The following is a 14586-nucleotide window of genomic DNA, read 5'->3' as shown; positions in this document are numbered from 1 at the left end:
AAAACGGCTCTAGCCACCTGAAACACCTGCTGAGTAAACCGCTCTTTTCCATACGGGCGGTTTTCTGGATCAGTTTGCCAGGGATTTGAACCCTGGGCCAACAATGTTCCCAGTAAACAAGAAAAGAAAAATAGACTCTTTCCACAGCCTTGAACGTCAGTGAAAAATCTGGTGAGGGAGACTTCAGGAAGACACAACCTGCTCCCAGCTACTTCACAAACTAAAGAAGGCAGCAGTTCAATTGCGACGTCCCATAAGCAATTCACAGCCAAGCGGACCATCTTGAGGTAAACTGCGGATTGCTGCAGTAAACGGCCAGAAAATGGTTCTGGAGTGGAAGGTTTGAGCCAGCATATGTGGGGAGTGTGAGGGATCTGAGCAATTTGTCCCTTCTTCCCCAGGGGGAGCCACCCTTTTTCTTTTTTTTTTACTTTGGTTTTATTGGCATTTTCTGAATACAACAAATGGGCCATGATGGACCCTTACAAAATTGAGAACCCAACTCCCTCAACCCCCCAAGGACCCCGACCCAACCCCGACCCTCCCCCCAGATGAATTACCCCTCCAAACCAATAACTGAAAGAGCTACCATAAGACATCTTTTCCCCGGTGCTTGGGTGCTGAGTTTTTTATCGCCATCTCCGTCAGCTGTATAGTGTCTGTCGCGCCCCACACTGTGGGCCGCCCCTCCTAAAGTAGGCACCACACATTTCCCAACCTACTCTCCCGGCATAATAATATCCCCAGGGTGACATTAAATCTCCCATCCCCACGTCTGTTGCACCCCAAACCATTTCGGTTGGAATGCACTTAAGTCATTGTTGACCATGGCCGTCAATTTATCCATGATGAACATGTTCTTTAATGTATTCAACCAATCGTCTTTGGAGGAGGGCAGCAGGCTCTTCCATTTTTGCGCCACGGCCACTCTACCCACCCTCAACGTTGTTTCCCACATTCTTGGGTACCTGTGAAGTTCGGCTTCCTCCGGTGGGAGGCCTAGCAACATCGTCAACAAATTCTGTGGTAATAGTTCGTCCGTCACCTCCGCCATCCAACCCCTCACATCTTTCCAGAACTTCTGAACTACTGGACAGTGCCACCACATGCGGTCCCTTGAACCCACCTCTCCACATCCCCTTGGACATTTGGGAGACACCCCTGGGAACATGTTTGACAGTTTCAATGGATCACTATGCCACCCTTGCAAAATCTTAGTTATGTTCCATGTCTGATGTAAATAAGCTCCCATGAAACGCTATTTTAAATATCCTTGCCCACTGGTCCTCCGAAAGGGTCTCCCCTATTAACTCATTCCAAAACTTACAGAATACCCTCCTCTCCACTAGATTATTGGTGTTCAGAATTTTATACATCTTGGACACTGCCCCCTTCCTCGTCGTAGCCATGTCCAGTAATATTTCAAAAGGGGTCAGGTTTCTGCTCAGATTCTTCCCCCATAACTGATCGCAGAGAATGCCCTTCAGCCGGAGGTACTCGAAAATGGAAATTGATCCCCGCCCAAGAGCCTCCCTCATTTCCTCATACGAGAGAAATTCACCTTCTTTGAACATTTGCCCAGCCCATTCCAATCCCATGTCCGACCAGGACTGGGTATTACGAAACCCCCTACTCCTGAGTTTGAAGGGGTGTCCCCAGAGTGAAGTCATCGGAGAGGGCCACGAGGTTAGGTGAGCAGACGAGGGACCCTCTTTCCAGACCACCCAGAGTACTCCAAGGGTTGGGTGGACCTTCAACCTACTCGGGATGAGCCTGCGGGGGACCCAAAGGAGATTGAGTACCTTAAGGAGGTGGACATCCATATCCTCCAGTTAAGACCAATAAGTTCTCAACCCTTCTTTCATGTGTTCCATCAGGACTCGCAGTTGGGCGGCGTGGTAATAGAGAGGAAAATCTGGTAACCCAAAACCCCCCTCCTCCCTCGGGAGAGTCAAAGTAGCCCACCCAATCCTCGGGGTTTTCCCCTGCCATATAAACTCTCGTACCGCTTTCTGTAGGTCCATAAAGGTTTGGTCAGGGACAATCGTTGGGAGAGCAATGAAGAGGTACAGCAACCTAGGCAAGATATTCATCTTTACCGCAGTCATGCGGCCATACCAGGACAAAATCATCCCTCCCCATTTCCTCAAATCAGATGTAATCCCTGCCATTGCGGGGCCGTAGTTGGTTGAAGCTAACTTGGAAAGGTCCCTGGTAATGAGAACGCCCAGGTAGCGAACGGAGTCGTTCCCAACCACCACTCCCTTATACCTGTCTAGGGAATCCAACCTCGGGTCCCAAGCCCTCATGGGTAGTTTCACTGACTTTGCCATGTTAATTTTCAACCCCGGAAATTGGCCAAAAGTGGTCAACAATGATAAGAGAGGGGGGAGCGAGGAGTCAGGCCATACCAGATATACCAGGATATCATCTGCAAACAAAGATAGCTTGAACTCCACCTCGTCTCTCCTAATCCCTTGGACATCTGGATGGGCTCTCACCGCTATGGCCAGGGGTTCCAACGTAAGGACATATAACAAGGGGGAGAGCGGGCATCCCTGCCTCGTCCCCCACGAAAGGGAGAACGAGTCAGAGAGCACACCTATCACTTGGACCCTCGCCGTTGGGGCCCTATATAGTGCGGCCACCCAGCTCCTAATGTTTACCCCAAAGCCCATTCTCTGGAGGAGTAATTCCAGGTATCTCTATTCCACCCTGTCGAAAGCTTTCTCTGAGTCTAGGGAAAGCAAACTGGCCTCCAGGTCCGACTCTTGGGCATAGTGGATCAGATCTATCGTCTTACGGATATTGTCTGAACCTTGCCTCCCCCTGATAAAGCCCACTTGATCCCCGTGGACCAGTGTTGGCATTATCGCTTCCATCCGCTTCCCCACCACCTTGGCTAGGATCTTTACATCGATATTAAGAAGCAATATGGGCCGGTAAGAGGGGCATTCCGTTGGGTCTTTCCCTTCCTTAGGGAGCACCACTATTATAGCCCCCATCATGGATTCTGGCAGGATTCCCCCCTCTATCACTGCATTAAACATTATTACCAAATACAGAGCCAGGGTGGAGCGGAACCTTTTGTAAAAGTATACAGTGAAGCCAACCTCACCCGGTGAAGTCCGTCCCCCCCCCATTCCGCTAATCGCTTGCTTCACCTCATCCTCCGTTACAGGCCCCTCCAAACCCTCCGCCACCTCCTCCGTCAGGGCCGGTACCTTAATGGTATTTAAAACCCCTCAATCTGGGCGTCTTCCCCTTTATATTCAGACAAGTATAACTTTTCATAGAATCGACTGAAGGCCTCACCTATACTCAGGGTGTCATAGACCATTGACCCCCTTTTGTTTTTCACTGCTTTTACCATTTTACTTCTCTGGAGTGTAAAGACTGGTAGGGGGTGTCTGTACTTCCGCTCTCTATATGGTAGAGGAGAGGCACAGAGGACCCCAGCCAAGATTCTCTATTATTGGTACGTGGTCGAGCAATCAAGGCCTAGCTTCTCAGGAGGTGATGCAGGCTGGTTCTTAAGTACAGTGTAGTCCCCAAACCCCCACAAAGGAATGTCCACACACTGTATTACTGAAAACAGTCTTTATATAATTAATATTCAAAGGTATGTACACGATCACAATAACGCACTTTGAACTTGGAAGTCAATAATGATAAATATATACAATTCTAAAGTGGTACCACGAATGTTATCTAATCTCATTAAAGTGCATCAACTGTACGGTTAAAATGTCACACAGATTAATAACGAGGAAACCAGCAATAGAGATAGGCAGGAATGTAAGATGGTTGAAACAATAGGCAGAATGCTGACCCTGACCACGAGGCACAGTTCTGTGTGGAGATCCCCCCACCTGATCAACCTGTAAATAAAAAATATATAGCACAAGCCCAGTCCATATGTTCAATAGTCTCACTTCCTCCTATTAAGGTTTTACCCCCCCAAGGTACCTGGTGGAGTAGAGGTCTCCGACGAACCGTCGACCGATCCTTCTTGAGTGACTCCCTTTCAGACAGGAGCACAGATCGTCGAGAGGTGTCGAGGACCTCAGCGTTCGGTGTCGGGGAATCGACAGCCCTTCTTGAGCGCCCTACCTTTAAGGCAGGAGTCACGGGTCGTCGAACGGCCGACGATGAACAGGTTGAACTACGACCGTGAAGTGGCAGCTTCGTTCCAAGCGGTGCTCGTCGACAACAGAGCGTTGGCGTCCTGCAAGGAAGAGGCGTGCGGGGCACCTCGGTGACGATACTTCTGGACCGCAAAGAGATGATGAAGAACTGTGGCCCAGCAAGGGCGTCGAGTCGTCGGCGTCTCTGTGGTCTTTAGGTGGCGGGAAACCCACTGGCGGATGCTCCTCGGCGCGTCGACGGTCGGGCCTTCTCCAGCGAGAGAAAAGCGGGTGACGATGCAGACGAGAGCGTCCGATGATCAATTGAAGTTCTTAGGCAAACGGGAGCACGGTGTCCGGACGGCGGTCGTCGACAGTGGCGGACAACAGTCCGAGTGCTTTTCCTTGGAGTTCCGCAGCAGTCCCCATATCGGGTCGGCAGCCTGTCGAAGGTCTGTCTACCAGGGAGCGTTGGCAAAGATCAGCGGTGCACGATGGTCCCTCGTAGCTCGGGAAGAGGGCGCCTTACCAGGTCCTCTCTGGGTCAGTCCTTGGAAGCACAGCAGCTTTCAGATTGTGAAGGAGAGCAACAGCAATTCTTCTCGTCCAGCAGGGCCTCAAGGTCAAGCGTCAGTTACTCCAGTTACTCGTCGTAGTGGACTTCAGCTTCTGAACACAATTCCTAGCAGTGAGAGGTCCCCAGATATACTGTTGATCTCCCATTAATTCCGCTGGTCACACTCAAGCATCCAATCACGACTACGGGCATTCATGCAGGCAGGTAGCCAATCAGGCACACAAGGTATTCTGGCTATTCATTTCTCTCCAGACACTCACAACAAGTTATTTGTATTGGGACAAGTACCGAGACATTCAACACTCCAAGCTGCATTCATACCGGTTTCGGGCATGGCTGTCTCAGTCATTGTGTTAACCACCAGATACTAGACATCCACAACACAGAATGCATATTCGTCACACACTCTATTCAACCGTGTCCCACCCACAGGAGGTACCCACAACATACATCACCGGGAAGGCTCCAGCTAGTCTGGCCGAGCCTTCACAACAACACCATATATGGCATTTCCACCCAACAGCCAGTCAGGGGGAAGGGACAGAGTCAGGGCTTCCCAGGACTTTGGGGAAAACAAGGTAATGGGTAATAGAAAGCAAGAGGCCACCGGGTCCATCTTGTTTTCCATCAGGAATCAACTGATCCCAATGGCAGGGCTGGGGTATCCCAAAATGGAGGATACTCCGCGCACCTGTCAAATTCAGCATGGAGCTGCCACCAGCCCATACCCTGCTCTGAGGAGATCCTTCAACTGTAGCCTATAATCCTCCAGGTTGGCTGCCCGCTCCCGCTCTAAAGGTACCTCTGAGGGACCCCCCGGCTGGAGATGGGCTATCTTTTCTCTCAAAGACCTCTCCAGAGCCTCCCGTTCCCTTTTTTCTGGGCTCCCATTTTAATAAGGACACCTCGTAAGGTCGCCTTGAAGGCGTCCCATAGTGTGTGCATGCCTTCCTCGCCATTATTGTTCAACACGAAAAAATCCACTATGGCCTCCAAGATCTCCTGAGCCAGAACCTCATCCTTCAGCAGGGAGTCATTACATTTCCATCGCCCTTTACGAGGACCCCGCCTTCCACCCACTATGGCAACCCCTACCATATCATGATCAGACCAGGGGACAGGGTCGACCCCATGGCCCGAGACGTAGGGGGACAGTAGCTCATCAACCAGGATGTAGTCTATTCTAGAGTAAGATTCATGGGTTGCAGAATAGTACGTGAAAGAGGGGTCTCCGGTCCTGGAACTCTGGATTGTGTCCGCCAGACCCAGTTCCGCATTAACCTTCTGGAAGGTTCGGGCCATGGATTCGTCTGCCGCCCTAATAACCTGGGATCCTAGCCGCTTCCTGTCAGTGGAGGGGACAAGGACCATGTTAAAATCACCCCCCACCACCACCGAGCCTTGTACAAATAACTTTAGCCGGGCCCCCATTTCCTCCCAAAATTGTGCCTGGCCTTCATTTGGACAATACACCACATCCAAAGTCAGTGGGGAGCCCTATAGAGACCCTCTAACCATTAAAATCGGCCTTCCGGATGCCTCATTATGGCCTCCTTGTCAAAGCCCATGTCCTTCACCATTAAAATGGCTACCCCTCTCTTTTTGGTCCTGTGCGATGCACATAATACCTCCCCAATTCCCCCCTCCCCCCTGCATTTTGGGTTCTTTCCCCCGTGCCCAGTGCGTCTCCTGTAAAACAAAATAATTAAAAAAAAAAAAAAAAGGTCAAGGTTGGCCCTTCTAAATTCTCTGCAAACCAAGGACCTCTTGGTAGGGGTGTTCAAGCCCTGCACGTTTAGGGAGCCCATGCCCAGGGCCGGCAGACACTCGGCCATTGTCGAAGTTGCCCTTTCGCTCTATCCGCACCCTCACCGCACCTTTGTCTAACAGCTCTTGATGTTTTTCCCCTGTGCCCCCGAACATCTCCCCACCCTCCTCCCCTGGTGGGCCTTAAGCTTTTCCCCAACTGCCCCCGTTCCCCACCCCAAGTTCAACAACTCCAACTCCCTAACATCGCCCCCCCCCCACCTCGGCGTCCAGCCAAGTAGAACCACCGCCACAAGCGCTTGGCCGGACTACCAGTATACCCACCCCTGCTGGGCTGTCATTGACGTGTTCACCACTGTGAGTCCCCCCCTCCCCCCAAACCCGACTCCCCCTCCGATATCCCTTTATAATTGCTGTTCAGAGGGACCCCGATCTTGCGTGGACCCCCGAATCCACTCCTCTTTGCCATTATTGGTAGGGCGATCCACCCCTCCTCCCCCGTGGTTGTTCCTGGTCGGTGAGGGAGTATTCAGTTTTTTAAATTTTCTTGAGCTTGTCTTTTTTCTCCTGTTTTCCGGAGATCCGGGACCGCTCGCCCCCTCTGCGATCGACCCCATGGGCCCCCTCCGGGGGGCTGGCACCGTTACATAGTCCTGGATAGCTCCTTTTATATCTTCCTCGGTGACCAAAGTCGTACGCTGCCCTATGTATTCGAATGAAAGGGAGAAGGGGTAGCCCCATCTATAGTGCACACCCTTCTCCTTCAGCAACTGCGTTAGGGGGCGGCACATTCTACGCTTAGCCAATGTGTATGCTAAGAGATCCTGAAAAATTGAAACTTGCACATTGTTATGTGACCTCCCGTGCCTTCCTGGCCTCCTCCAGTACCTTGGCCATCTCCGTATAGTAATGGAACCGGACCAATATGGATCAGGGGCCTCCCGCTCTGCCCCCGCCCTATGAACCCGGTCAAACATCGTCTCCGTTGTCATTCCATCTGCAAAGAGGAGATTGATGATGTCTCTCCCCACTCGACCCAGCTCTCTTTCCGTTTCGCCCTCTGTTTCCGGGACCCCAAAAATTCTAAGGTTATTCCTTCTTTCCCTGTTTTCAAAATCGTCCAGTTGCCTGGCCCTTTCCTCGTCCCTCTTCTCCAGGGCCTTCAGCCTCAGATATATTTGCACTTCCTGAGTCACCGAAGAAGTTTGATTAGTTCCAATTGCAACAGTCTGTCCTCCACTTTGCTCACCCTCTGGTCCATTTTTTCCATTTTCTGGGCAATGTCTGATCTCAGGTCCCTGATTTCCTGCAGGACTGCCGCAAAACCCCTTTCCATTGCAGAGGCTGACTGGGATGTGGATTCTAACTTGGCCATTCCGCTATCTCGAGTCAGGCCTTTACTGCAGCTGTTACCCTTCCAATACCGATACTCCTGAAGGGTTTTACGCCTGCTCATCCGGCCTCCTCGTGTGCCCCCCCCGCCAGATCTGCCGCCGTCTAAGGGGTCACGAGACACGCCCCAGGCCTCACCGTGATACCTCTTCACCGCTACGGCTGCTGGGTTACCGTACTGTCCTCTGGGGTCACATCCACCCCTGGGCGGGCACATGCCCCACCGTCAGCAGGTGGCGGCCACACACCCTGCACACACCACTGTGATATTTCAAGGTCCTCTTCGTACTCCCGGAGGGGAGAACCTCTCACCTCCACCCCAGGGCGGGCACACGCCCCACCAACCACGGGCGGGGGCCTCGCACCCCTTCCACACCACTGCCGCGGTTCAGGGTCCTCTTCGTGATCCGTGAGGGAGACCCCCTACATACACTCCTGGCCGGGCACACGCCCCACCAACGACGGCCGGAGGCCTCACACCCCTTCACACACTGCTGCCATGGGCCAGCGTCCTCTTTGTGTTCCGTGAGGGAGACCCCCCACTTGCACTCCTGGGCGGGCACAGGCCCCACCAACCAAGGGCGGGGGCCTCACGCCCTTTCCACACCACTGCGGGGGTCCAGCACCACCTTCTTCCTCCAGGGGGAAAACCACCAGTCCGACCTCCCGGTCCTCACCAGGGGAGAAGGCCCCCCCCCCCAACAGTCCTGGGAGGGCGCTCGCTGCAGGCGCAGGCCCTGTGGCAGTTGCTCTCTGCCCCCCCCCACTGAAGTCTTTCAATATTCACAGGTCTCGTGGCCATCCAGGAGCCCCCTGCACTCCCCAGGCCCCCGAACCCCTTGCACGTCCCCAGTCCTTTAAATCGTCCTCTCACGGGGCGATCACCAGGCAAGGGACCTCCGGTGGAGGGCCCGGAGGGCCACCAGACTCCCGCTCCTCGACAGATGTGCCTCCTACCTCACCTCCGGGCCCACCTCCCTGTCCAAGCTGATAGCCACCTCGGGGGGGGGGGGGTGGTGGGAGGTGGCTCGCGCTCCTCCGGCCGCCCAAGGGAACTTGTGTGCACTGGGCCGACACTCTACACTACCGCCTCCTGGCTCTCGTGTCCGCGCTCTCCCGCCTGGCCCGGCTGCCTCCTCCCGCCTCGGAACCGGGCCGCCCACAACCGCTCTCCCCTGGATGGGGGGAGGCTCCTGCTCCCGCTCCACCAGCTGGCCATGGAAACGCTCCTCCCAGCAAGGGGAGATGAGCACGCCCGTAGGAGCCCGCGGCTCCTCCTACGCCTCCCGGCCGCCGAATCTTCCGCCTCCTCCCACCAGGCCTGACGGCCACCAAGCTTCGGCTTCCAGGGGTCCCGGAGGACTGCTCCTGCAGTCAGGTGGCTCCCGGGGGGGGTCACGTCCCAGCCCCGCAGGCTTGCGCACGCTGGAGGTTCCTCGGTGGGGGTGGGGGATGAGGGGAGAAGGACTTGCACTCCTTTCTGGCCCAGCTTCAGCGGGAGCTCGGCAATCGGGCAGCCGCAATCAGGCAGCCATAGCCTGTGCGCCCCCTGGTGGCCGAGCCACCCTTTTTGAGACTAGGGAGGTGTGCCCGCTAAGCAAGACTCTCCCTATGGGAACAGGGACTCCCATTTCTACCAGGTACCCCCTACAAAGAACACCAACTCTGCCTATATGGGAAAGACTATTATTACTGCTGTGGATTGACATACACAACATAACATTACTCCCAGATATTTGGCTGAAGGCAATGCTGAGATCCTTGTGCAGTCAACAGTTGATGGAGATCATCACTCCCCGTTGGAATAGAGCGGGCAAAATAAAGAGATAATGAAGCTGGAATGGAGCGAGAAGAATCCTACGCAGAGGCGAGCATCTAATGTAAGAACATCGTCGACCGGGCCGAGCTGCACTACACTGCGGAGCCAGCGGTAGGATGGAAAGAGAGCAGAATGAGAGAAACATGCCATAATGCTGGCATTGTGGTGGGTGACGAGGCCCAACTGGAGACTGAAACTGGAGAGAGAGCTTCTCACCTGGTGGCGATACTACACAGCAGCCATGGGCATCCTGGGGCACGTTAAGTGATGCCAAGACCAGGTCACAACAGGGAAATCAAATTCCAGGTCTCCGTGCGAGAAGTAAAGCGACTGCCATGCCGGGAAGGAAAAGCGGAGCTAGAGCTCCCAAAAAAGGTAAAGCCGTGGAAATTGATGGACAGCTATGTCACTCAATTAAGCCTGTCCGTAATTAAAAGGGGCTTAATGATAGAGTGAAAGAAGAAGCTTGAGAAGCCAAAAGTGTTGTGTGACCCCGAGAAACCGGATTGCTGGACATGGGCACATGCTCAAGAGATGGACGAACAGTACTTGGGAGCAATCCAAATAGTTTTGGCCAGAGGAAGCCTGAGTGGAAAGGCTACTGCTCTGGCTAATTTTTATGTTAAGTTGTTCTTAATGTGGTAGAGCCAGATCGATGTTAGGTTTCGGCTGAGGACTGTTTTGATTTGGACAATAGTTTTGGGTTTATTTGAGACCAGCATATCCCAGGAGATCAAAGCACAGTCAGCTAGTGCACATTTTCAATCAACCCATCAATTGAGAAAAAAACCTCCTCATGTTATGATTTTAAAGATCAGCACCGAAGAATCAACCTTTGTAAAATAACATTCAAACCCCTTAGAAATAGTTAATCATGGGCAGAAATCCAGAGTGTCCCAGAAAGGCTAGGTGTGATCTTAGGTAGGACGATTTCTCCTCCACCAGACAACCAGGCACTATAAAAACCTCTGAGGAAAAAGCTTTGTGCACCTCTTTCCAGAAATATGATTACAGTGACTAATATGTCTTTTCTGATGCTTGTTAATCTGCTTAGAATCACATGCTGTGCATATGGTCCGACATTCAGTGGTAACCGCAGAGTATTGCATCTTGTCTTTTGGGGACCGAAAGTGGACGTCGGCATAGGCGTAGCACTATCCGTAACACTATCCCTATCGTGACGTGTAGTGTACCCAAAATCTCTCATACAACAAGGTCCCTCAGATTGTTTTTTTCCGCCAAGATAACTGGTCGCCCTATAGTGGAGCTCTTACTAGAGACATTGTTAATCTTTACGAATTGTCGGTTTATTCCCCGTTAAGTTACTTCGCCCAACAAGATGAAAACTACAGGGGATTCGTCTACGGCTGTGGATTTCGGCGCCTACAATATGGCTGCCGGATTTTCCATGTGGTCGGGCCCTCTGGCCGACCTATACAGTAGGGAGAATGGGGTTGGGGTGGCCGTATTGTTGGTATGTCTTTCCTCCTTTCCCCTCTTTTTCCCTGTTGGTCTGGTCATCCTTCCCTTTAGCTATGGAAAGGACTCCTTTTAGATTCTGCCCTAAGTGTAGGGTCAGATAGCCTTGGAAGGACGAACACAGGACGTGTAACGACTGTCTCCCCCTAGAGCACGACGAGAAGCAGTGTGCGGCGTGCAAACTTCTTCAGCCTAAGACCCTTAAGGAGCGCCGTGTAAAGCAGTAGGCCGCCTACGGTATGTCACGCGTGGAACCCCCTTCCCCCACCACCACACCCACTGAAAGTGACAAGGGTACTTCGGATGACCAACCATCCGTTACGGATGTTATAGACCTTGAGGCGGGTGCTCCGCCCCGCCCGCCCCCGACCCTTTAAGGCTTGACTCTGGTCTTGCTATAGGGACAACACCCGGCGACAGGGGCGTATAAGCGCATCTGACGAAGCACACAACCCCTGCGCCGATTTCGACATCTTCGTCGAAAAAGGCGAAGGCGCCAACAGGGCCGCCGAAAACTTTGCCCGTTCCCTCGGATCGTTCAGATCCAAAGCCTTCCCGCATCCGCAGCAGCGTTTTGCGACTGGGCAATCTAAACCAGCTAATGGCGCTACTCCAAAACCTACATGCGTCGAAGCGCGGGAGCCCGACGCTTTTACGGTCTCTAAGGCCGCGGTAGGCCTGAAAACTACAGCTGGGCCTCTACCCGGAAAACCAACCGCTAGGCCCTCTAGTGCCGCGGAAGGTATTACACCTGCCAATAAACCATCTGAGCCACTGTCTCACGACGATTCAGCGACTATCGAAAGCAGCATCGGAAGAATTACGGCGGCGGTGGGCCTTACCCCGGTTCCGCCTAAGGTTATGGGACAAGCCGCGGAAAACATTTCGGCGGATTGGCTTCCAGATTCTAACAACGCTTACGAGGATAGTCGAGAGCCTCTTCCCGACGCCCTGAGAGACCCTTTTCGACACTTCAGGGCGGAGAACGTCTCCTCACACAGGCCCGTTTGGGTCCTCTAAATGGACTACAGAAAAATTTGAAGGGTGTATGGATCGGCTGCGCCTCCACGCAGAAACTACCCATCCAGACCTGCCCCCATACTCCTCTGCCCCTGCCAAAACTCCCAAGACACCCGCACCTCACAACGTAGCAACCACCCGTACGTGGGGAGCACTGTGTGGCACCAATAACTGTGACCCACTCCCGCCACCCATAATCTCCTCTTACCTGCCCCACCCCACCACGAGTCCCTCTCCCATGAAAACCAAGAGTCCCCTCAACAGCCTCCACCCATGCCCAACACCCATGATAACCGGGACTCTGCTAGACAGCACCATCTCACCAGAACCACCCCCCACTCCGGACTGCGCAGTTTGCGGTCATACTTCCTTTTCACCTGCAAAGCCCTCACACCCTGCCTCTCACGTGCACCTCCCACTACTCCTCAGCAGCCTCTCCCTCCATCCCCAGACCACCCCCATAAACCCTTTTCCCTTCTCTCAGAATGGCACACCTTGCTCTTTCAGAGAACCATCGCTTTACCTCCTTCCCCTCTCTCCCCCCTACCCTCTCTCACACACCTCTTGCATCCAAACGCTCAAACCTCAGAAACAATGACTGCCCCTCACCCACGATTCTTCATGCCTCGCCAAGCCTGCATCGGTCCTGCCATCCCCAGCACTACTGTCACAGCGTCCCCACCAGGCAAACCCCAAACTCTCCCTCTTCGAATGCAACATCTCACTCCATACACCCAAACCCACGACTCCCTCCGGGCACTAACCTCACTCAACAACTTTCTGGATCCCACACACCACACAAACAGCACTCGCCACCCGCATTCCTTATTCCAAATCGCCCCACCCCCCTTTCATCTCACGCAAGCCAACCACCGGTCACTCTTCCCGCGCCCCTTCCACCACACCCACTCACCGCCCCCACCAAGAATATCTCTTATCAGCTCCACCACCACCAGCCCTCACTGGGTCTCCGTCACCACCTCACTGCCTGCGACTCAGTCTCGCCGACCCCTTCCCCCTACGAGCATCAGGAGAACCACCACATCCCATCAGATCACCTGTCTCCTTTTCAGTGCCCTCTCTGTGGCCAAAAACAGACACAGCATCTTTGACGTCCTATCCTCTGACAATCCTGATCTTATCTTCATCACTGAAACATGGTTCTCTGACGATTTCAAACCAGTTGCGCACAATGCCTTCCATCTCGACTACTCACTCGTCTCCCACAACATACCCACCAGAGGTGGCGGTGTAGAGATCCTCCACAAACGTCATCTCGCCATCTCACTCACTGAAACCCAGCCGAGCACAGCTAACTGTAAATCGCTTCTAGTCAGACTCTCTGATACCCACTCTCTCACTGTTTCCTACTCATCTACAGACCTCCTGGATATGACAGACGTTTTGCCAACAGCCTGTGACTCACAAGCTACTACACTGATCAACCACCCAGTGCTCACACTACTGGAGGATTTTGACATCTGGTTTGATGTGTCCAATAAATCCTTGACCCAACCCCTAGTTGACAGTCTAGAGGCACTCAACCTTTCCCACCATACCACAGGCCCCACCCACACTTGCGGCCACACCCTTGATGCAAACTTCAGCTCCTCCAATCTCATCTCTGTATCCAGTCCCAAACTCCTCATCTTGACAGACCACTCGGCCATTTCTCAAGGTACGCTGCACCCTCAACCCAAGGCCCACCCTGTCGCCTCACATGACCACAAATGCTGGAAAAAGGTCAAGATCCTCCCTGACCTGACTGAAGCCCTGCTACGCACCCTACCATGCACACTTGACCTTAGATAGACCCTTAGCAATTGAATCCTTTGACTCCTGGCTTAACTAATCACTACTTCGATGGGATTGGATCCTCCGACGTATTCCATATCTATGACAGGTAATCACCACAGCTGTGCTGCTTCAGAAACTTTTTTCTGCGTCCTGCGTTGATGACGTCGATGCGCCGTTGTCGAGGACCTCCTCCGACGTCATCCGATGTGATAAGTAGGACGCACGACGCCCGTAGCCTCAGTTCCGTTTTTTCCGCGAACGTGTTGCTTCGTGAATCTCGGTTACGCCTCGACTCTTTGGAGTTCTGTTCTTCTCGGTTCTTCGAACCTGTTCGTTTTGGTAAGAAAATCCTTCGTCTTCGACCCCGCGTCCGGGCTTCAAGACGTGCGGGGAGTGTGGGTCCAAGATGTCGGTTACGGACTCGCACGACACCTGCCTCTGGTGCCTCGGGGAGGCCCACGACACGGATGACTGTATCGACTGCCAGTCGCTCACGTCCAAAGCCTTACAGGAACGTAAGAAGTTGTTGTCGGTAGGTCGGGTGTACAAGCCCCGGAAGTCGAAGTCTGTGGGGCTTTCGACGGATGATTCGAGAGGTGACTCTCCTC

The 14586-nt window shown here is 53.3% G+C and overlaps 1 protein-coding gene across 7 annotated transcripts in view; it reads left to right on the top strand.

The window, feature by feature from the left end:
- OSBPL9 (oxysterol binding protein like 9) overlaps positions 1 to 14586 on the top strand; it is a 1764730-nt gene that overhangs the window by 773009 nt on the left and 977135 nt on the right. The window lies entirely within an intron of this gene.

Source organism: Ambystoma mexicanum, chromosome 1q, assembly GCF_040938575.1.
Source record: "Ambystoma mexicanum isolate Mex_15411 chromosome 1q, UKY_AmexF1_1, whole genome shotgun sequence".
In the NCBI taxonomy this organism is placed as follows: domain Eukaryota; kingdom Metazoa; phylum Chordata; class Amphibia; order Caudata; family Ambystomatidae; genus Ambystoma; species Ambystoma mexicanum.
Note: the sequence above shows the minus strand (reverse complement) of the source record. Positions and strands in the feature narration are given on the sequence as shown.